General features: G+C 39.3%; 1 protein-coding gene across 7 annotated transcripts in view; it reads left to right on the top strand.

Moving 5' to 3' along the window:
* The window catches only part of HHLA2 (HHLA2 member of B7 family), a 76,532-nt gene that overhangs the window by 4,045 nt on the left and 49,331 nt on the right, over window positions 1-23,156 (top strand). For 3 of the 7 annotated variants that reach the window (XM_077993953.1, XM_077993952.1, XM_077993956.1), the window contains exon 2: window positions 11,972-12,079. The exons of the other annotated variants lie outside the window; for them this stretch is intronic. The gene's annotated coding sequence lies outside the window, so the exon portion shown is untranslated. The remainder of the gene's footprint in view (window positions 1-11,971; window positions 12,080-23,156) is intronic. 7 annotated transcript variants of the gene reach the window in all.

Below are 23,156 nucleotides of genomic sequence, written 5' to 3'. Positions count from 1 at the left end.
CCAGGTGAGTCAATAATAGGAAAAACATGGTTTGCTGGGGCTTCCAGGAAATAAGCTTCTCTCCTTAACGAGAAGTGCTGGTGAAGCTCCAGTTCTTTTCATCTGAGTTTAGTGGTGTGTGATGTCAGGCCTGAAACATCTACAGCCACTTCGTTACCACGAGGGAAGCGAGGTTGTGTATAAGGTAAACCCGCAGGAGGCAAAGCAGAAACGTGAGGCCTGGTGATGTATGTCCTGGGTAGACCTGGCCAGAGGCTCCCAGAAGCCTCAGTTATATTTCTCAGAAGATTTCCTTTGTTCCAGGATATTGCTCTTATTGCTTGTAACAGAAATCTAAATTCCCAAACACTTTATTTTAATAATGCTGTCATATTTATCTAAATGTGCTTTAATCTTGGAATTGAGAGTAATCAAAAATGACTAATGACATCAAATATTTACGTTTAGCTTCTAACACAGCTGAAATATTTCATAGCAGTACAATGAAATGAGAGAATTTCCTTTCACACTGGAAAGGAAGGAATTATACATGCACAAATATCTCTTCTAATTTATGTCTTCTGATCTTGGAGTTAGTCTCCTTAAAATTTGAGTGTGAGGAGACCGAGGCCCTCCAAACCAATTTTCCCCATTGAATTTAGCTTTTTATTTTATATGCAAAACAACATTATATCCTAAGTGTGCTTTGTAGATTACATTTCTAATTCTTGTTCATTCTTGTGCTTTTAGTGTTGCATGCTCTGACGTAGTTCTGCAAGCTGTCTTTGAAAAGCTTTTTACCTCTTCTTTTTACTGTTCTTTTGTCTTCCCTGTGAATTCCAGAGACATGACTGCAGAAACAGATGACTGAATACTAAGTATGTATAGGTTCTATTTTCCCACTTTTATTTACTTTTCTGAGGATTCCAAACACATTTGTTGTTTTTGAGGCATTTGCTTTCTTCTAGAATTACCTTCTTGCAGTCTTTTTTGTTAAGGTAACTCCTATTCAATTCTTACCCCTTATTTTTTTCACCACCACAATTTTCCTCCCCTGCCCCCAATTATTTCAATTGTCCTTGTCTCTTACATTCCTGTTTTCTTCCCTAGGCTAATTTGAGAGACTACCTTGTTTCTCTTTCCCTTTTGGAATTTGAGGGTGGCCCACGGTAGTTTCAATCTGTTTGGCATATTCTTGTAATCTTTTCTCATAAGGATTCTACTCCTTTCTTCCTCAACTCAAGCAGCCTCAAGGTAATCTTGCCTCCTCCTTTCTTCTCGGAACCAAGCAGCACATTTTAGTTTTCACTTCTTCCTGCTCGCTACCTTGACTCTTCTATTGTTTCTCTCCTGCTTCTAAGTTGGTTTCATCTGAGTGACTTGCATTTACCAACTATTGCCTATGAGCTCAGTGGTTTGTGTGCTGCCTGTACAATATAAAAGGTAATCCACATAACTGAGCTGAGGTATTGGGTTGGTATTCTCATTTTATAAGAAAGTTGAGATGTGCTATAGTTTAGGAAATAAGACAAGTAACAATCTAGATTTGATTTCTGTGTTGCTATTTATATTCACCATCTAATTCATACAAGAAGTTACACTTGTGAGTTACGTAGATCTGATTTTTGTAGTAGGGAAATAAATATTAACATGAAGATTAAACAGTCTGACTTTAACATGGTATATAAATGAGTTTGAAAGAGAAAATATCTGATTTCATTTTCTGTTTTGTTGTAGTAGGAGGGTTAGTCATTCGATAACAGGTCTGAAATAGCATAATACCTGGAAACCATAATTACTGGAACCTGTGAATATTTTACCATCCAGGGTTCAACCTCCTACCCCTTATTCTCCTGACAGTATGCTGAGACAGATATTTTATTGACTAACATCTCTCTCAACATTTTCCCTTGCTAATTGCACTTTGATTGGTTCAAATTCCATGTGGGGATTCCTTGATTCTGACAATCCAAGATATTCAGCTGTCTTCAAGTCAAGTAATTGACTTTTTTGAATTAGTTTTCAGTTTCATTTTGTTTTCCCCAATTCAAGTTGGAAACACTTCCTTAGTATTTCCTTGCTACATGGGCTTTAGCAAACGCTACTTTACTCTCCTTCCAGCTACTCAGGAGGCTGAGGCAGGGGAATTGCTTGAACCCGGGAGGTGGAGGTTGCAGTGAGCCTTTTCCTAGTTTTATTGTTGGAGGCCTAACTCACGGGAGAGATTATGCAATACAGTTCTGAAGTCAAGGGGGAAGAGGTAGGAAGGGAGAGGAGAAAAGAAGTCCCTTGAGGGCATTTACTAGAAAAGCCTCCTGGTGCTGCCTTTTCTGTTCTGGGCTGGCTCTCTCCTTGAAAACAGCACACACTAACAGCAAATTAAAAAAATCCTGGAATCAGTATGCTCTGCTGTCTTTCGTGGGGAAGTCAAAGCATCTTCTTTTTCTTCTCCACCCATGTCCCACCTCTTTGTTGCTTGTTTAGGCAAAAAAGTAAAATATTTCTTCCCCTTATTTGGCATTCAACTGCTTAATTCAGTTATGTCTTGGTTCTGAGTTTTCTGTATCAACTTTTCCTAGACTATGGAAACTTTAGATCAACAGATTCAATCCTGTCTTCATTTTAGAAAAGTTTTCTTATATTTTATTTGTGTATCAACTCCTTGATTTGATAAGTTCTTGACTTCAGGGACCAATATCAATTATCCTAATACTGTGTCATTGATGTGCTATAATGTAACCTCATCTAATTGCATTCAATTTATGTTCTATAGCTCAACTTCATCTAGTGCATTCATCTCTTTAAGCTGAATTCATCAAGATATCACAAATCTTCCTCTACTTTGGCTTTCAGTGATATCACTTCTGTACTTTGCTAGCTCTACGTTCTTATTAGTTATCTCTAGAAATTTTAGTCCGTATTTTGTTTCCTCATGTCTGCAATCCTCTTCTCATCCTATTATTTTGTTTAGCTTGTTTTTGAGTACTTGTTTTGTTGCGTACATATCCTGGGCATTAATTTCTAATATAAAACATATAATTATTGTGTATATGTTTTCTAGAGGGTATAGACCTAATATAAGTGAAGGTTTTCTTTCTGCTCTTTGAACTGTTTTATTCCAGGTTGGGCTTTATTTTATTTTTTGGTCATTTGCATGCCATTCCTGTACCCCACCTCTTTTGGACTATAGTGTATATTATGTAGCACGTCGTTTTTTTATTTTGCTCAGTCAGTAGCTAGGTAATCAAACCAGTTCTGACACAGTAGGTGTGCGATGGGCTCTTGATTTTTTTTTCTCATTTTGTGTGAGACCTATAATCCATTATTGCAACCACCATTGCCACCACCTCACAGCAGGTGACTCTGATGGCTGGGTATGTTTTGTTCTCTCATTTGCTTAGGCTGAGTTATTGGCAGAGGTGGAAATAAACTTTTTGTTAGATAATCGAACTGACTTTCATTTTTGGACCTACTGAATATCACATTCCAGTGTTTGCAGCATTTAGTTGGGGGTGTGTATACACGTGTGTAGTGTTCTAAAGGGGAATGCACTGGGGTTTTGAGTGACTTCTCCCTGTTCAATGTATCATTGTATAAGCTATGCTCCCATTGTCATGATCAATGCCATTGTTGATGTTCCCATTTGTTTCCTACTACTCCCCAATCAAGAAAGAAAGAAGAAAGATTTCTCTCCAAATTTAGGCATTGTATTAGTTTCCTCAGGCTCCTTTAACAAACTACCACAAATATGGTGGCTTAAATTAAGAAAAACACATCCTCCCATAGTTCTGAAGGCTAGAAGTCCAAAATCAAGGTGTTGGCAGACCCACACTTCTGAAGATTCTAGGGGAGAATCCTTCCTTGCCTCTGCCAGCTTCCGGCGACTCCTGGTGTTCCTTGCCTTGTATCAATATAATTTCAGTCTCTGCCGCCATCTATGTGTCTTTTCCTACCTCTCATAAGACTTAGAACACAGCCTAACCCAGTATGATTTCATCTCAGTCTTTACCTTAATTACATCTACAAAGAGCCTATTTTCAAATAATCTCCCATTCTGAGGTTCTAGGTGGATATGAAATTTTGAAGAACAACTAGTCAATCTGTTACAAATATATTAGAGCTTTCAGGGCTTCAGCAACACACCACAGATTTACTGTGTCTGAGAGTGGGCCTCACCTCCCTACTAACGGCCTGTTCTGCAGATCCCTGATCTCTCTAGATTTGGTAAATTGTTCCTTCAGCCCAGGATGATAGGGTACTTGTCCATGTTGCTAGTCTTGAGGGTACAGCATCATTCTTGTTAGTTTCACTTAACCCTGCCTACAGCTGTATAAATAGTAACATTAGTAAACTATTCATGATTGCTACAATATGTTGTCATATTTGCTGCCTGAGTAGGATTACTGGTTGATTTTGCATCCTTGCCTTATAATTGATTTTAAAGGGACTATTTCTAATGTTTCCCCAGTGAAGATTCTGTTTTTATAGCGTTTTCAGACATATTCTTTGTCACATTAAAGCCTTTTACTCATCAATGATGATGAGTAAATTTCCAAAATGAGGAATTTACAATAACTTTGTACATTATCTATTTTTTTTTCTGCATGTATTCAGAAGATTGGTTTTTCAACTCTAATCTGCTTTATATGCTTTTAGCGTGGGTTTTCTAGAAAACAGAGCCTGAAGCAAGGATTAAAATGCTTATGCTTTATTTGAGAGGTAAAAACTCAGGGCTGTGAGAGAGAAGGAAAACGGAAGCAAGGCAAGGGAAGATGGGCAGCTTTGTAAAGGGACAGATTACCATGCTGGCTACTGCTTCACGAGTAGTCAGACAGACACCCAGCAATTCTCTTGGTCATAGCTAGCATTCATCAGTGTGAAGGACTTTTCTGAATGAGAATATAGAAAACTGTGCCTCAAAGTCCTCCACGGGAGGAAAGAAGATGGGGGATTCATCTGCCCAGATCTAGTCCCTCCTGCTGGTTAAAATTTACCTCACAGGAAATAAACAGCTCCATATATCCCAATGTCATCATCTAGTCCCTTTAATAGCAGCTCAGGGTGCCAAGTCCCATGCCCTGCTGTATAGAGTTCCATTCCATTCCAGAAGTATCAGGAGGGACCAGACACTCCAGGTATGTGCCTGGTTGGCTCAGCTCTGGGTGGTGGCCAAGGAGGAAGGCTTGGTACTCTCAGGGCAAATGACTCAACAGAGCCTCACAGTGACAGTTAAGGTCAGTGACACATTTGAGCCAAGGGAATCTGAGGCACACAAGACTTCGGTCTGATACATGTGATAAATCACATTTATAAATCTTCTAATGCTAAATATTCTTTGGATTCCTGGAGAAAATCCAACTTGGTCACTGTGGCAGCCCTGAAAATGTGGGCTTACATCTCCTGCTGCGGGCAGTGTGGGCCATTGCAGCTCTAGGTGCTGCTCTCTGGTCATCGCCACCTTTGTGTCATGGCCATGACTGTCTCAGCCGATGCTCCACCGATTATTCCCTCAGTGATTGAGCACAGTGGCAAGGCTAACAAGGGCCTTCTCTAATGGATGGCTTTGGTGCCAGGGCTCGCCAGTCATCTGACAAAACTTTCTTAGAACTGCGGCAAGCCTGATGTTCCTTTCACTCCATTTCCGCCCTTCCTCTCTCCTTTAACATCTCAGTTGGAAAGTTCTGCTTTCCCCCTTTATCCTTCACAGGAATTTTCCTCACTATTATCCCTTGAACATCGTGTCCCATCTTGGTGTCTGCTTCTTGGAGGACATGATTAGCAGTCATAATACATTATCTGTTTTAATATGGTTAGATGTAGTTTACGACATTTTGTCCAGATTTTCATATCTCTTTTCCTGAGTGAAATAGATTATCTTCTGTCCTCATACAGTCTTTGTCTGGGTTTAAATAATACTGTCCTTGAAGTTTGGTAGAATGTGTCTGGAAAACCATCTGGACCTGCTCGAGCTCTCCCTCTCTCCCCCTGTGTGTGTGTGTGTGAGGGTTTTAAACCGCTGTCCAATTTCTTTAATAATTATAGGACTCTTTAAGATTTCTATTTTGTGTTTATCTCAGTTAAGGAAAGATTCTTAGAAAACTGTTTTTAAATCCACTGGCAGAATGTTGCTGATAATATTATCTTTTCACATTTCTGCTTTATCTGTAGTTATGCCAACTTTTTTATCATACTACATTTTCTCACTTAATTTTACCAGAGGTTTGTCTATTGTCAATTTGTAGTCTTGTTAATCAATTTTTGACTTTAATGTTTTCCATTGTATATACATATATTTTTTCTATTTTATTTCCACTATTATATTTTCCTGCTACTTTTTTGAATTTTTCTTTTTTTTTTTTTTTTGACAGAGTCTTCCTCTGTCACCCCGGCGAGAGTGCAATGGCATGATCTCGGCTCACTATAACCTCCACCTCCCAGGTTCAAGCAATTCTCCTGCCTCAGCCTCCCAAGTATCTGGGATTATAGGCACCTACCACCATGCCTTGCTAACTTTTGTGTTTTTAGTAAAGAGGGTTTCACCACATTGGCCAGGCTGGTCTTGAACTCCTGACCTCAGGTGATCTGCCCGACCCTTTTTAAAAAAATTTTTCTAACTTTGATTTTATACTTATTTAATATATGCTTACCTTTATTCCTTTTTAATACAAATGCTTGACTAAATTCTCCTTAAGACTGCTTTTATTGTATTCTACCTCTTTGCATACATTGTGCTTTTTCATTTGGTTCTGAGTAATAAACCATTTTTATTTTAGAATAATTTTAGAGTTACAGAAAAGTTGTGAAGGTATCATAAGAGTTCTTGTTGGCTGCGCGTGGTGGCTCCCACCTGTAATCCTAGTACTTTGGGAGGCCGAGGCAGGTGGATCATGAGGTCAGGAGTTCAAGACCAGCCTGACCAACATGGTGAAACCCCATCTCTACTAAAAATACAAAAATTAGCCGGGCATGGTGGCAGGCACCTGTAATCCCAGCTACTCAGGAGGCTGAGGCAGGAGAATCACTTGAAACCAGAAGGCGGAGGTTGCAGTCAGCCAAGATCGTGGCACTGCACTTCAGCCTGGGCAATACGAGCAAAACTGTCTCAAAAACAAAAAAAGAGTTCTTGTTAACTTTTGCCCAGCTTCCCCTATGTTAACATCTTATATACATGGTTCATTTGTCAAAACTTAAGAAATTAGCATGGTACAATACTACTAGCTAAACTACAGATTCTATTTGAAGGTCACCAGTTTTTCCAGTAACTTCCTTTTTCTATTTCAGGATCCAATCCAGAATACCACAATGCATTTAGTAGTTAGGTCTTTTATTTTTTTATTTTCAATTTTAATTTTTGTGGGTGCATAACAGGTATATATATATATATATATATGTATGAGATACATGAAATGTTTTAATACATGCATGCAGTGTAAAATAAGCACATCACGGAGAATGGGGTATCCATCCTATTAAGCATTTGTCCTTTGAATTACAAATAATTCAATTAGACTCTCTAAATAATTTTAAAATTTACAATTAATGTTATTGACTATAGTCACTCTGTTGTGCTATCACATAATAGGTCTTATTTATTCTTTCTAACTATTTTTTGTACCCATTAACCATCCCCACCTTCCCCACAACCACCACTACCCTTCCCAGCCTCTGATAACAACCCTTCTACTCTCTAGACCCATGAGTTTAATGGTTTTGATTTTTAGATCCCACAAATGAGTGAGAACATATGATGTTTGTCTTTCTGTGCCTGCCTTATTTCACTTAACATAAGAATCTCCAGCTCCATCCATGTCGTTGCAACTAATTGGATCTCATTCTTTTTTATGGCTGAATAGTACTCCACTGTGTATATGTACCACATTTTCTTTTATCCATTTATCTGTTGATGGACACTTATGTTGCTTCCAAATCTTAGCTATTATAAACAGTGCTGTAACAAACATAGGAGTGCAAATATCTCTTTGATATACTGATTTCCTTTCTCTTGGGTATATACCCAGCAGTGGGATTGCTGGATCATACAGTAGTTCAATTTTTATTTTTTTTAGGAACCTCCAAACTTTTCTTCATAGTGGTGTACTAATTTAGATTCCCACCAACAAGGTATGAGAGTTCCCTTTTCTTCACAACCTTGCCAGCATTTGTTATTGCCTGTCTTTTGGATAGAAGCCATTTTAACGGGGGTGAGATGATATCTCATTATAGTTTTGATTTGCATTTCTCTGATCAGTGATGTTGAGCACCTTTTCATATGCCTGTTTGCCATTTGTACATCTTCTGACATAGGTCTATTCAAATCTTTTGCCCATTTTTAAAAATTGGATTATTAGATTTTTTTCCTATAGAGTTGTTTGAGCTCCTTATATAGTCTGGTGATGAATCCCTTGTCAGAGTGGTAGTTTGTAAATATTTTCTCCCATTCTGTGGGTTGTCTCTTCACTTTGTTGATTGTTTCCTTTGCTATGCAGAAGCTTTTTAACTTGATGTGATCCCATTTGTCCATTTTTGCTTTGGTTGCCTGTGCTTGTGGGGTATTACTCAAGAAATTTTTCCCCAGACCAATGTCCTGGAGATTTTCCCCAGTGTTTCTTGTAGTCATTTCATGGTTTGAGGTCTTAGATTTAAGTCTTTAATCCACTTTTATTTGATTATTGTATATGGCAAGAGATAGGGTTCTACTTTCAGTCTTCTGCATATGGATATCCAGTTTTGCAAGCCCCATATATTGAAGAGACTATCTTTTCCCCAGTGACTGTTCTTGGTACCTTTGTTGAAAATGAATTTATTGTACATGTGTAGATTTGTTTCTGGGTTTTCTATTGTGTTACACTGGTCTATGTGTCTGTTTTTATGCAAGTACCACACTGTTTTGACTATTATAGCTCTGTAGCATAATTTCAAATCAGGTAATGTGATTCCTCCAGTTTTGTTCTTTTTCCTTAAGATAGCTTTGGTACCAGTTAGGTCTTCTTAGTCTTCTCCAAACTGCAAGTTTCTCCTTTTTCGTTTTTTTTTGTGACCTTAACAGTTTTGAGGTATAATGGTCAGGTAATTTGCAGACTGTCTTCAATTTGGCTTTGTCTTATCTTTTTCTCATTATTAGACTGCGGTTGTGGGTTTTGTGGCAGAGTACTACACAGGTGTAGTGCCATTATCATGTGTAGGGATACATAATAACAACATGACTTACTGATAATGTTAATATCAATCACATGGTTAAAGTAATGTCTGTCAGGGTTTTCCATTATAAAATTACTATTTTTTCCCCCATTCTCTGGTTGTTAGAACTAAATGACTAAATCCAGCCCACACTCAAGGGGAGGGGAATTAAGCTGCCCCACCTCTTGGAGGCAGGTAGTATGTGTATATATATTATTTGAAATTATTTGGTATGGAAAAAAAGGTATGCATTCAACCATTTATGCACATTAGTGGATTATTTATATTACATGGATTTTTTTATTCTTTGGGTTATAATCCAATATTATAATTTATTTTGCTGCTTAAAATTTCTAGCTTTGGTCATTACGGGCTGTTTGAAGTTGATGCCTGTGTCCTTTTGACATAGCCCTACTTTTTAAAAATTAGCACTTTCTTTCTTTCTCCTCCTCATGACTCCTCAAATTTGTATTCTTATACTGTTTATATTTATCTAGATCAGAGAAAAAATATTTTTCCAGAGAGAAATTTTAGGCTAAATTAATAAAAGATGTTATGTTAGTCCCAGTTTTGATATTTATAGGAAAAATAAGTCTTACATGAATAAAAAGCAATTATACATTTTACATATTACCTTCAGGGGAAAAATACCCAAAGAATTCAAAATTCATCAAAAATATCTGTTAATATGTTTGTGTTATTTTCATCCATCATATTCTGTAGAGGTTAATGACATATTGTTCCCCTCTTATTGGAAAAAGTCAGCTGGTTTAATTGTTAATTTTTTTGAAATTTCTTGGCAAGTCAGAGTAATTCATTTGGATTATCAAGAGAAATGTTCATAGTATAATGATCTGAATTCTGATTCTCACAAGTCATTAATCACTGAAACTGAACTGCATCCCACATCCACATTGGCAGTGAGAATAAATTTGCTTGTTTGTTATGATTATGGATTTGATTTCTCATCTCAGCACTTATAGAACTGGATGCCCTTCTGGTGCATCTCAAGGCTGATTTGAAAGCTTGAGAGACCATTGAGAATTGGATTTGGGGAAGGTGTGAGTACTTGCTATACTATATTTTACTCTATGTGTATAAATTCCTTGAACAGAAAATTTTTAATACAACATTTAAAAGACATATTCAGTCATCATCTTTAGCACAAATGAAGTTTTGGCAAATGTATGCAGATATTCCTACACAAAAATACTATTTTTTGCATAAGCTTTTACCCTTCACCAAAATGCACTATAAATCTAGTAGAGGGTTATAACTTATAGACCCTCCATGTTGTTTTAAAGAAATACAGAATTAAGAACATTTACAGAAATCTGTTGTTTCTCACTTTACCAAGTGTAAATAGGGGTATGTGTCTGTATGTAGCATAGGTACTTAGGTATTAGAAATTGTTCTACTCATAACAAACTTATGGTCTTTTTTCAGCAGTGTGATTTGCAAGTTGTAGAGAACAATGCCTGGGAAGCTTGTCTTTCTGTGTTTTCTAATAAGCCTGTAATCATTTTGTTAAGCCCCTTGGGATGGCCTTTGTCTAACCTGCCTCTTGAGTAATCCCAAGTACTGGCACAACTTGACAAATAATAATTAAAGACACATGTAAATATGCCAACTAAATTTGGACCTATGTTTAATGCTTACTTATTTAGTGCACAGTGAAATATTTAAAGTGACGGCTAACATTTTGAAAACATCGTGTAATATCAAGCATTAGGTATTATTTACCCAAATATAAGAAGGAGAACATAGAGATTCAAGTGAGAAGAGCATCCTGGTAAATCAGCCTGTGCCAAAATTACGGATGAAATGAGCTGGATTCTTGATACTACCTTCAAAAATCCTCCAACTTTTCTAGAGCGAAGCTCTAGAAAAAGCTTATCCCTTTTCCTAGATTTAAGGTTGGGTATTGGGCACGAGAAAGAGTGTAGCTTTCAAGATTGGTCTTTTCCATAGTTGAGAACTAGAAACTGAGCTGGAGAAACCACACATGGTATATACACATTTGATTGCAGTAACTAGGGCCTGACATAGATTTGATTACTTCTATTTTAATCTAAAGAGATGTCTATGTCCCCAAACTAGTCTACTCTACATAATAGCAGAGAAAATGGACAAAACACAGATGTTTTGGTAAGCATATCACTCACTTGGTATGAACGGAAGTGTGCAGATGTACTGTAGCGGTGTGTCAGTGCCTGCTTAACAGTTTTTGTTCTCTTTTCTGCCACATTGCAAGAAACCACATTTCCCAGACTGCCTTTCCCTCTGGCTTCTGTGTATGTTCGGCCAATGGCAGGCACAGGCAGAAAACGGGAGGGCTGAAGGAGAGGGGAGGGAAGACGCCACGTTCCCCCTACTCACCATTCTCACTTCCTGAGGTGTCCTGGCAGAGGCTGCCTCTCTTCTGCATCCTCTTAGTGGCTCTAAATCCCCCCAGACAATCTTGACTGCCAACAATACCTTCTTCTGTTGTCCCTCCAGCCTTGTGGGTTGTAGCAGCTTCTTTGTTACTGCTAATTTCTGGATTGCTTCACTCACCGCTATTTTGCTTCCCAGCTATCACCCACATGGCCAAGTTTCTGTAAGATAATAAATTTCTTCTTTATCAAAAACCTGTGGTGTTTCTACTCCCTGGCTGGACCTTGTAGACTACTAGCTATGTCAAGGGATGGGGATCAGTATGAACAGTAGGTCCTGTTGATGTCCTGCCCAGATCCCCTTTTCTAGGCAGGTGCACTCAAACTCCAGCTGCTGTGAGTGCTGGCTGCTAATGACTTTTGTATGCACTCTTTTCCAGAGACTTACCTTTGCCCAGAGATGCCTGGGAAGCTATGATGTTTCCCCGGGGGCAGCCCATGCCCAACGACAGACTGATTTGAGGACAAGCTGGCCCCTTGCGGCAAGGGTGAGCAAGTCTGTGGTGTCACTCAGGTTCCAGTGCTCCTCATGCTATGAGATAGAGACCAGATCTCAGCCAAGCTCATTTTTTGCTTGGCATCTTCCCTTTCTCTGTCCTACTTCCTTGATTCCTTACAGTTTTCTCCTGAAAGCTCACCCTCAGTGATTCCACTGCATGATATTCACCATTTCTGGCTCTGCCTCAAGGGAACCTGAACTAAGCGTATATTTTACAGAGGGAATGGAGAAAATCTGTTTAATCTGGTAAGATGGGGAAATGGAGGTTGTGAACACAGCTTCAATATAGTGATGACGAAACTAAAAAAACGTAACAGCTGAACATTCTTGAGGAACGAACAGTTGTGGGAGGACTCAACGTTTTGAAATTAAGGCGAAAAGTGGTGCCTTACCCAAATTAAGGTCTGGAGAGGCTAGTTTTCCTGGCAAAAGGACAATGCTGTACTTCTGACCAGTGTAATGTGGCATTCCGAGAGTTTTCAAGAGTATCGATACCTGTGGGGTAGTTAGAAATGCAAGTCTGTTCTAAGACTAGAAATATACATTCTGTGAGATAATTATATAAAGACAGTTTTTCTCAGGCTTGAGTCATGCACAATTCTTTATTTTGGAAAAAGGCTGGTGTGGGCAGTCTTGTGATACCCATGGGCAGGACTACTGTGATTCAGGGGGAGTGAAACCAGCAATGAGGGAAGGTCAACACAGATGTGTTATTGATTGGATCCCGACCATTGGGAACTATGCTCAATCCTGGGGGGTTTTCTGGAGAACGTTAGGAAATATGTTTCAGAACCATTCAACAAGAGCAAGGAGTGGAAGCATTTATTCACCCTCTCCAGGGCCCCCACGGATGTTACCTCCTCTGTTTCTGGGTTGTGTGTGCATGTGTTGTGGGGGTGCTGAGAGGATTCCTGTGGTGCTCTCAATCTCCGCTTCAGAGCTCTTTGGGCAGTGGTGCAGCATCAAGGCAAAGTGCCACTGACTGCCCCTGTAGCTGCTTGGTTAAAACCTTCACAGAACTGACTGCTACCATGTGGCTGGAGTAAAAGGTGGACCAAGTAGGTTGAAGTCCTACTTCACAACGGGTGTCCCGTATCGACCCTACCTGTAGTTATACCCATGGGGTAGTGAAAAGTCTGGATCTGGAGTAAGGTCTGACTCTTTGCCACATAGACATTAACCTCTGTGACCTTGGGCAAGTCAGTCCTAACTTACTAGTGTGGAAATCGAAGCCAAGAGTGTTCAGGAATTGAACTCTGAGCATATGTCTTTCAGGGTTATGATGACTTCATCAGAGCCCCTCCTTTTTATCTCCAGACCCCAACTAAATCCTTCTTCATTTAAAATGCACAATTTAATTATCTTTGGGGACTACAGTCAATTCAGAGAGGAGGTATGACTTTCTCTTCTGAGTTCCATCATTCCTAGCATTAACTCTAGTACACACCGTGATGCTGCATAATTGTATATAGCTTTACTTCTGCTATGTGGAGTTCAGATTGATTTTTTTTTATCTTTGTGCACACGAACACTAGCAAACTGGCAATCTGCTGTACTAAGAGTTGTGCCTGTGAATACCTGATACAGAGAAAGAGGTCAAAGGAGAAAGAGATGGAGGAGACTGGGGGAACAACTGTAGCACTGCATTCCATATTCTTGTGAGCACCTACTCTTGTCAGGAGGAGCAAGGCAAATCCATGATCCTATACTGTCTCTTAAAAAAAAAAAAAAAACTTTTCCCACTCCTACATCCTTAGGCTGACCTTTTTTTCCATTTTGTGGATTCCTTCCCCTTTTGAATCTGTTCTTGAAGTTATCGAAATTAATTGCTTCCCAGTTTTTAAATAGGATAAGAATATTGTTGGGCAGTGAGGAAGGTTGGCAGGGATGGGGAGGGGTTTTCCTGACCCCAGATGCCTCAGGGATGGGCCTGGCCACACCACGGCTCTTCTCTCCATGTCACCTGCAACCTCCCCAGTCAAAAGGACAGCTGAAAAGACAGGGGAGGGTGAGGAGACGGTGGTAAGATGTGAACAAATATTTGTGTACCTATTATAGAGCCAGACATTTTACTTCATCGGTTGATATGAGGATGAAATACATTATTTTTATCCACTGCCACCTTGAACCTCCATTTCACCAGGGAGGAAACAGTTGAAAGATATCGTATTATGAGTCATCTCATTTGTAAATTTTGGAGCCGTAAGTCAAAGCCAAGCCTGGCTCCAGAGCCCACGCTCTCGCTGCTTCCTGCTAAAACACCCACTGAGTTGACCCCGAGGCTCAGGTGTCACCACTGTGGAAGAAGCCTGCCACTCTGAATTGGGATTTTTTCCGCTACTTATCTGACTAGAAAGTTTGCTGTGCCTACTAAGCAAGATATCAAGCTCTGGGCCAAAACTTCTTTTCAGCTCTTCGGAAGAACAAACACCCTTATTTTCCCAGATGGGTGGCAAATGGTGCTTTTGTACCCACGTTAAACATTTTATCAGAGGTTCTCACCCTGTGAAATTAAATTCAAGGGGGCTCAGCAAGTGTGTGCCGGGGGTGCATCCTCTTGCCTCTCTGCCCTTAGAAGAGCCTTGAGTTCAGAGCTGAGCCCTGGGTGCTCCATAAAAGTGCTGTACCTGCTGATTGAGCCCTGCAGCTTTGCAGACAAGAACTTCAGCTACTGGAGAATCCTCAGATATGACCAAGATGGTTCCCATTCCATAGAATGGGGAATACAGTCTCTTATAGCCTAATGTGTGTCCAGGGTCCATGTCAGTGTACTTTCTCAGAGCAATTACCCTATCATTGCAGGTGATATATGTCTTAAAGGAGTCATTAAGCCAATTAGGATATATTGCCTTCTGTATATTTTGTGCTAAGTCCTCTTTATTAGAAAATAATCAGAATTTGAAGCTTTATTCATGCTTGGCCCAGTTTTAAGTATTATTTACCAAACTAGAGATAGCTACTGTAATCCATTTAGGATGTTAAGAGCAGACCTATAGAAGCCTCATGGGAGAATAGAGTCATGATGCTTGTTCAAAATCTTTGGAAAGCACCCCAGCTGGCAGCTGGCTTTTCTTGGTATTTTAAAAGGGCATATAATAAGCATAAATAGAAGTATATGTGGTGGTTTTCTTATGGTTGTTTGTTTTTAAGCTAGAATGCTATGCCTTGCGTTTTCTTTTATCTTGATTTTTCAAACGTCTACCTCCTTCACAAGCCTGATCTATTTGTGTAGTTTATATGTGTTGGATGTTTATTTGGGTAATCTAAGGTAGCAGAAGAGGAATATATTTAGTCATCTAACCTTTACAATAAGGAACATTTGAAATGTCAGCATTTTATTTCAGGAACAGGTGAGCTATTGCATTATAAGGCTTTTATTTATTTATTTACACCCTACATCTTTCTGAAATTTGAAACAGCTTATGACAAACAGTAAAAAAAAAAAAAAATGAAAAAAAAAAGATGAAAGAGGAAAAAGTAAATATTCCAGCCAGAAAAGTCAACATAGTTGCTGTGATGAAGTATAATCCTGTGTCTAAGATTCTTGGAAACAGGGCAAGGTGAGAAACAAATTATAAAATCTTTAATATTCAGAAAGAAGGGAAAAAGTTCCTCTGGTTAAAAACAAGTACTAAGGTGGCCAGATACTGGGTCAGGTGCCAGAGGCAAAACTACATAGGCATGAATGCTGTTCCCATGAAGCTCACAGTCTAGTAGGCAAGATAAATATTAAATCTATTGATATATAACTAATTATGCTTTGCTTTTGTATCATTTATGGAAAAGTAACAGTTCCTAAATTTGCTTAAATGTCTCTGACTTAGAATCATTCCTTGACTCCCCAGTCAGAGACCTGAAAGATTAAAAGGCATCACCCAGGTTCAGAGACTAAGAGAAGTGATGGCGTCGGCTGGAGAACCTGCAGACAACTGGTGTACCTAGGAAGAGTGTGGCCCAGAGGATGCTAGAAAGGCAGAAAGTGACAGCTAGGTCAACCACATCCCAATGCACTGATTAAGCTTTACTTTATGAAAGGAAAATTATGGATTTAGGTAAACAGCTTTTATTTCTCCAGAAATATTGGCTTTTATTTTGATATTACTATGCTTATTAAACTGCACACTTTAGGCCCTATTTTTTTTTTTTTTTCCAAATAAAACTTGGCAACCCTATGTCAGTTCCCGAAAACCATTTTCTTTAGGAATTTAACTGGTCCATGAAATCCAAAAAGCTGTGAACATTGGTCCACTAAGACCCTCAACAAATATGGCTGGAGAGATAGGAGGACAGAAAAAGTTTAGAGGTGAAGCATGACTTAGTGACAGGATTTCTTCAGGGGACTAAGTTAATGTCTTCTGAGCACAAAAATCATGGCTGTCATGGACAGTTACCAAGATTGAACAGTGTACTAGGCTCATGGGGTAAATAGAAATTGCAATCCAGTCCTGGTTCTTCTCACCAAATCATGTACCATGGTAGGAGGCAGGGTCTACATGGAAGAAGGGGAGCCTTTTGTCTTTATAGGAAGACACTGTGGCCAGTGACAGCACATATTCTTCCTGTGATCCAGCTTAATCCAAGGATAGAGCTTAACGAGTCTGTGGAAGTGGATATACGGTGTGCAACTAGGATCTCTGTGACATTTCCAACCAGGATTTTTAAAAGTATACACATATTCTTCATCATCCTCTAGCAGTGCGGTCTAAAGTCCCAGCTGTTGCTGATTAATGATGGATATACAGGCTTTATAAATTAGGCAGGCAAGTGGAGGAGTGAACAGCAGTGAGGGAAGAAGGGAACATCTAGATGTCCCAGCCCTTGAGGTTGGTGCTTTATTATTTTACATAGGCAGGATGTAAGTTTACTAATAGAATCCTGATTAATCAAATCTGTAAGAGGGTGAGGTGGCCTAGGATAGTAAGGAGATTACTTCTTTTTTTTTTTTTTTTTTTTTCTTTTTGAGATGAAGTCTCACTATGTCACCCAGGTTGGAGTGCAGTGGTGCAGTCTCAGCTCACCGCAACCTCCGCCTCCTAGGTTCAAGTGATTCTCCTGCCTTAGTCCCCCGAGTAGCTGGGATTACAGGTGCACGCCACCATGGCTGGCTAATTTTTGTATTTTTAGTAGTGACAAGGTTTCACTGTGTTGGTCAGGCTGACCTCGAACTCCTGACCTTGTGATCTGCCCACCTCAGCCTCCCAAAGTGCTGGAATTACAGGCGTGAGCCACTGTGCCTGGCCCGGGAGATTACTTATTAAAGAAAATACTGTCGGGCGTGGTGGCTCACACCTGTAATCCCAACACCTTGGGAGACTGAGGCGGGTGGATCACCTGAGGTCGGGAATTCGAGACCAGCCTGACCAACATGGAGAAACCCCATCTGTACTAAAAATACACAGTTAGTCGGGTGTGGTGGCATATGCCTGTAATCCCAGCTACTCGGGAGGCTGAGGCAGAGAATCACTTGAACCAAGGAGGCCGAGGTTGCGGTGAGCTGAGATCATGCCACTGCACTCCAGCCTGGGTGACAGAGCGAGACTCTGTCTCAAAAAAAAAAAAAAGAAAAGAAAAAAAAATTAGTATTAGCTTTGACTATAGCCGATTTTGAATTTGGTCCTTATGGAACAATATTTTTCTTCAGACCTCATTACAAAGCAGAGTAGAATGGTTCTAGACGATAGCTTTTCATGGAGGGTATAGCCAGTCATCATCAATGGCCATGGATAAAATCCTAACTAAAAATTCTACTTTGACAAACATGGTCTCCTAAATATGTCTACCAGGACGCGTTAGCTGCAAAGTGCATCCATCCATCCATGGGTTACAGGGTAAACTGACCTTCTCCATGGAGTCCTCTTATAATTCACCAATTATGTTGGAAACTGTGCTGAAAACAATGCCTGCACTTAGCTAATGCTCAGTCTAATTCCTGGAAATACGCAGTCACCCAAATTATTTTCCTTTTCTCCCAACATCTTTTTCTTCATATTATACTAATTCATGTTCATTGAGGAAAAATTAGAAAATAGAGAAGAAAAAAAATCATCCACAACTCTATCGTGTAAAGAAACAACACTAACATCTTATTCATGCTGTCAAATATTTTCCTACCCACATGTATTTTGTCTGTGTCTGTCTTTAACTAAGATATAAGTTGTGTTGATCTTGCTTCTTACAACCTACTTTAGATCAGCTTTACTTCCATCCTACACCATATGGAAGTGCATTCTCCAAGATTCCTGGAATTCCTCAGAGATATATATTTATCTTTGTCTCTTTGTCAGCATTGGTTATGACATCTCATTTCTTTCATTTTGTAGCTATTTCCTTATCTCCACTTTGCAAATAGCTCCATTCTCCCAAACACATACAACATCACTCACAAGGCAGCCCTAAGTTCTTTGACCACTGACTACCTGGTTCCTATGCTCTTTCTCTGTTCCTTCTCTCTTCTCTTCTTACCTTCCCACATCCGAAATTCCTGTTTATTTCTTATTTATGGTACCTCAGGAACATGCCTTGATGAGGTAGTTCAGAATATGAGGGCCTGGATGGGAAAGAGGCAAAGACCCTAAAAGAAATTGTAGTGATAGCTACAGAGGATAATAGTCATGCCATATTCACACTGAAACCCTCACCTACCTTAGCTATATTGTTGAAAATAGATTTAAGCTAATTTGGCCATTTTACAGTCATCAGGTTCTTTTTGTTAGTTATGTTGTTTCCATTGATTAGATTATCTGTAAGGGCACTCATAGTCTCTACTAAGTGCTTCGGTTCAGTCTGAGTTCTGCCAGTCACTATAGCAATTGTGAAAATACTCAGCCTCCTGCTCTGGGAGCATAATTGACGGGCAGTGCAAGCTGTTGAACCTCTGAATCTACTGCTTCATTTACACTCAGGTCATGCTTCCCATGGCTGCTCCCAGCCAATCACTGAGCACACTTGGGGTTATTAATGCAGGTCCCTTATGGTAAGTATTGACTCCTCTCTTTTATGACCTTGGCATACAACTTCTCCACTGGTCAGGCTGAAGCTTTCTTGGAACCCCACTCTAATCTGAGACTCTTCCCACTTGCTCTTCCTTCCTCGACTCTTTTACAAGTGTTAGAACTTTATTATGGTCTTAAGCTTCTTCTTGCCTTCTTCAGCTCCCTCTCCTTGTCCTTCTTGGATATTCTACCAATAAATTTTCTGCAATAATTCTGTCTTGGCATCTGCTTCTCTGAAGAACCCAAAATGATACACACACATTTAGCAAGTGACCATAAAGAGTCATAAAATCCGTTCTTGCAAAACTTGGTGATGTACCAAGCTCGTTTCTTTTAGGTACTTGAAGGTCCTTTCATGACAAGTTTACTAGAGGCAGACACTAAAATATTCTTGCTAACTGCTCTTGTGATTTCTATCATACTCCTATTAATGCAAGAGCAGATGTGTCTGTACATTTTACCAACAATAAAATATTTTGAGTATCTCTTTTGCTAGTTAGCAAACCCGATACTAATGGAAATAGTTCTCATTGAAGTACTTGTAGTAGCTGCTTCTAAAGCACAGATTTGTGGAGTGCTTGCTCTGAACAAGATTCTTCAAATATCAACTAACCATCCCTGGGGAGCAGATTCAACCCGTGCATGAATGTACATATCACATGGCCTATGCATATTTGAAGTAAATTTCAGTATAATGTCGACTTTACCCATGTCAGTAAACAGCCGCATGTCATGACTGCATAATGGTCAATTGCATGAATATCCCACTTATTTTAATAAATTCTGCAAGATAGGGTATTTTGGGCTCCTAAGTTTTCACTGTTTCTGATTTAGCAAATCTGTATACTTTGCACAGTGTCCAACTTTTCACAGACTATTTCCTAGAAGAATTATTGGCTTAAAAAGCATGGCCAATTTTAAGGTTTTTGATATTTGTTGCCAAGAAGTCAGCCAGGAAGTTTGTTCCAATTTACACTTCAACCATTTCTATATGAGTGGGCTTATTTCTTTTCCTTTTATTTTCTGCATGTGAAATTATCTGTAAAATGTAGAGTCCAAAGAACAACAGAAAAAAACCTAACCCTTGAATCCTCCACCAAGGTTATGAAATAGAATTTACTAAGTTGGTGCAAAAGCAATTGCAGTTTTTTTCATGACTTTTAGTGGCAAAGACCATGATTACTTTTGCACCAACCTAATAGAATCCTCCTGCGTTTGCTGAGTCTTGTCATACTTCTTCGTGGCTCCCCTCTTCACAGGTAAATCATCTAGAATTTAGGGTTATGCATTCCCTTGGTTTTCTTCAGAGTTTTGATAGTTTAATGATAGAGTGTGTGTGTATATATAACTATATGTAGCCCTAAATATTATATAGATTTTTAAAATGTGGGCGGCAAATACAAAGCTAGTTGTGTGAGGAGAGCGTGATCACCACTGTTAGGTAAAGGTGTCTAGGAAAAGATGAATCTGACAGTCTTCTGCATCCTGGGACTTTATAAGGGGCTTTCTGGTGTATTCAGAAGGAGAGACCATGAGGCTCACCACAGTCCATACATTTGCAAGGACTGTAATGCAAAGCAGGTACTAACCACGTGATCAGTGGGAGTGGCATGAATTACCCTGGGTTTCTTGCTGCTAAGCTTGTTCCAGCTCACAGAAGTCAGTGAAAACAGAACACTTTGGTAAAATGAATAAATGTCCACAGCTGATTTAGGCAGCAGGACCTGGAAGAAAGAATAAGGAATTTATTAGCAAATTGTTAAGATCACTAGATTTGTATCTGGACCAGTCTCTCCAGAACATTTCTCCAGGTGTTTAAAAAAAAAAAAAAAAAAAAGACTGTGCCAAAGCAGTGGGGATCATGGTCCTAACAGGGAGAGGCATGTCCTTTTAGATTCACTCTTCTCCAGTCTGGTCCAGATTCCAGCTAGCATTTTGGAATGTCTGTTCACCATCCTCCTAGGAATCCCTTTACTCCTCTTCTCTTTTGAACTAATTTCCTGTGTCACGTCATCATCTTTCTTGATTTGTACTTTTATTTTGGTGGAGCACATTTTCCCATAGCTTCTTGAAAAGAGAGGATGGGTAATACATTTATTTTGTTTTTGAGATAGTGCATGTCTGAAAATGTCATTCTGTCCTCCCAAGTTTGGGAGTTTGACCATACTTGCAGGTTACAAGTAATTTTTCTTTAGAATTCTGGATGTTGGTTGCATTTTCTTTTTGCTTGTAAGTCATGCTGTTGCAAAGTCTGAAGCCAGTATGATTCCTGGCCCTTTCTATTAGCTTTTGTCTCCTGGAAGTTAATGGACTCTTCTTTTTCCCTAGTTTTCTGAAATTTCAAAATGGAGTATCTTTGTGGGAATGCTTTCATCCACCACTTTTATTCAGTAAGCTTTTTTTCAGTAATAGCAATTCATTTATTGTTCTGGAAAATTTTCTTAAATACTTTTGTTTTCTACCCTGTTTCCTGTTTTCTCTTTTTTTATAGATTTTTTCGAGTTGTCATCTGATTTTAAAAATATTTTTTGTTTATTTTCTGCCTCTGTGTCTATTTACTGTCTAGAAGACATTCTCTACTTTATTTTCTAACCCTGTTAATGACTTCTGCTCTTATGTTCTCAATTCCAAGATGTCTTTTGTGTTAATTTCTTATGCCATTCTGTTGCCTTTTTATGAATGTAACATTTTCTTATCTCTCTGAAGATGTTATAGTTTTATTTCATTTGGTTTTGTTGATTTTCACCCTCGCTTGCTTACATATTTTTATTTACTCCAGGATATCTTTTTGTAAAGGAGGTTGGTTTTTTTTATTTCTGTCTTCTGTGCAGCTTTCCTCAGGGTATCTGGTAATCCCTCAATGTCTGCTTAACATTAAGAATGAAGGAAGCTTGTTGGAGGCTCTCAGAGCTTGGACTGTGGGCCATGCCTCTCAGGTGGAAGTCACTTTAGGGTGATGTAGGCTGGGGGATGGGCTGGGTCTCTGGATTCAGCATTAGATATCTGTTTGATAAACTAGTCTTAACCTCTACCTTAACTCTAATCTGTGCCTGGACCATCAATTCACACATTATTATGCTTTGTTTCTCCATGGAACAAACCTCCAGATTTCTCCAAAGAAAGGGACAATGTTCAGTAAAGTGGAGTGCAGGACAGAATCTCGGGGGTTTAACTTCTTAAATAGTTTAATAGAGTCTGACTCCATTTTTTATCTTTGACTGCTGAGAGCTTTCATGCCCACCTCTTCCTTCCTCTTCTGCCCCATATTTCAGCAAGCTGGTAAGAAAGCTGGTGCTGCACCCTGGACACAGCAGAAAGTACAACCTATGTGGGAGAGTGGATTTTCCCTCATCCCACCCCCTACCTATGATAAAAACCAAGCTGCTTATTCTCATTTTCACTTTCAAGACATTCTCAAGCCCATTCCAGACGAGCCTGGGTGTTGTCCTACTATGTTTAGAAAGTTCCATGATGTAATACAATGTGTTCTCACCTCTTGGTGTGTGCATGGCGTCATCAGCCAGGACATCTCACCTATTAATTGGGAGGGGGCCATCCCACCTGTGTTAGATGGCTATAAGAAATAGCTTTCCTATGAGGTTTTCTTATCTTGGTCTTTTTTTCTTTTTCACTACCAGTTCCAAAGCAGTTCCTATGTCTTTTGAGTACTACCTGGTACGAGTTGGTGGACTTTCACATTTTCCCATGAACTAGAGACTCGTTTTCTTGGGTCTACTAAGTCAGTTACCACTTGCCCATTTTTCTCTAGTTTCTAAAGTTTTGCTGATTTTTTTTTTTTTTTTTTTGGCCTCTCCTCTTTTTCTGCTTTATCCATTTCTTTAAAAAAAAAAAAAAATCCTTCCCATAGTGGGGGGTCTGTGGTTGGGGGACAGTGAGGTGGGGATGGTTAATGGAATAGAAAGAATGAATAAGACCCACTATTTGATAACCCAACAGGGTGGCTATAGTCAATAACTTAATTGTACGATTTTAAGTAACTAAAAGAGTATAATTGGATTGTTTGTAACTCAAAGGATAAATGCTCGAGGGGATGGATATACCATTCTTCATGAT

This window comes from Macaca mulatta, chromosome 2 (genome assembly GCF_049350105.2).
Source record: "Macaca mulatta isolate MMU2019108-1 chromosome 2, T2T-MMU8v2.0, whole genome shotgun sequence".
In the NCBI taxonomy this organism is placed as follows: Eukaryota; Metazoa; Chordata; class Mammalia; order Primates; family Cercopithecidae; genus Macaca; species Macaca mulatta.
Note: the sequence above shows the minus strand (reverse complement) of the source record. Positions and strands in the feature narration are given on the sequence as shown.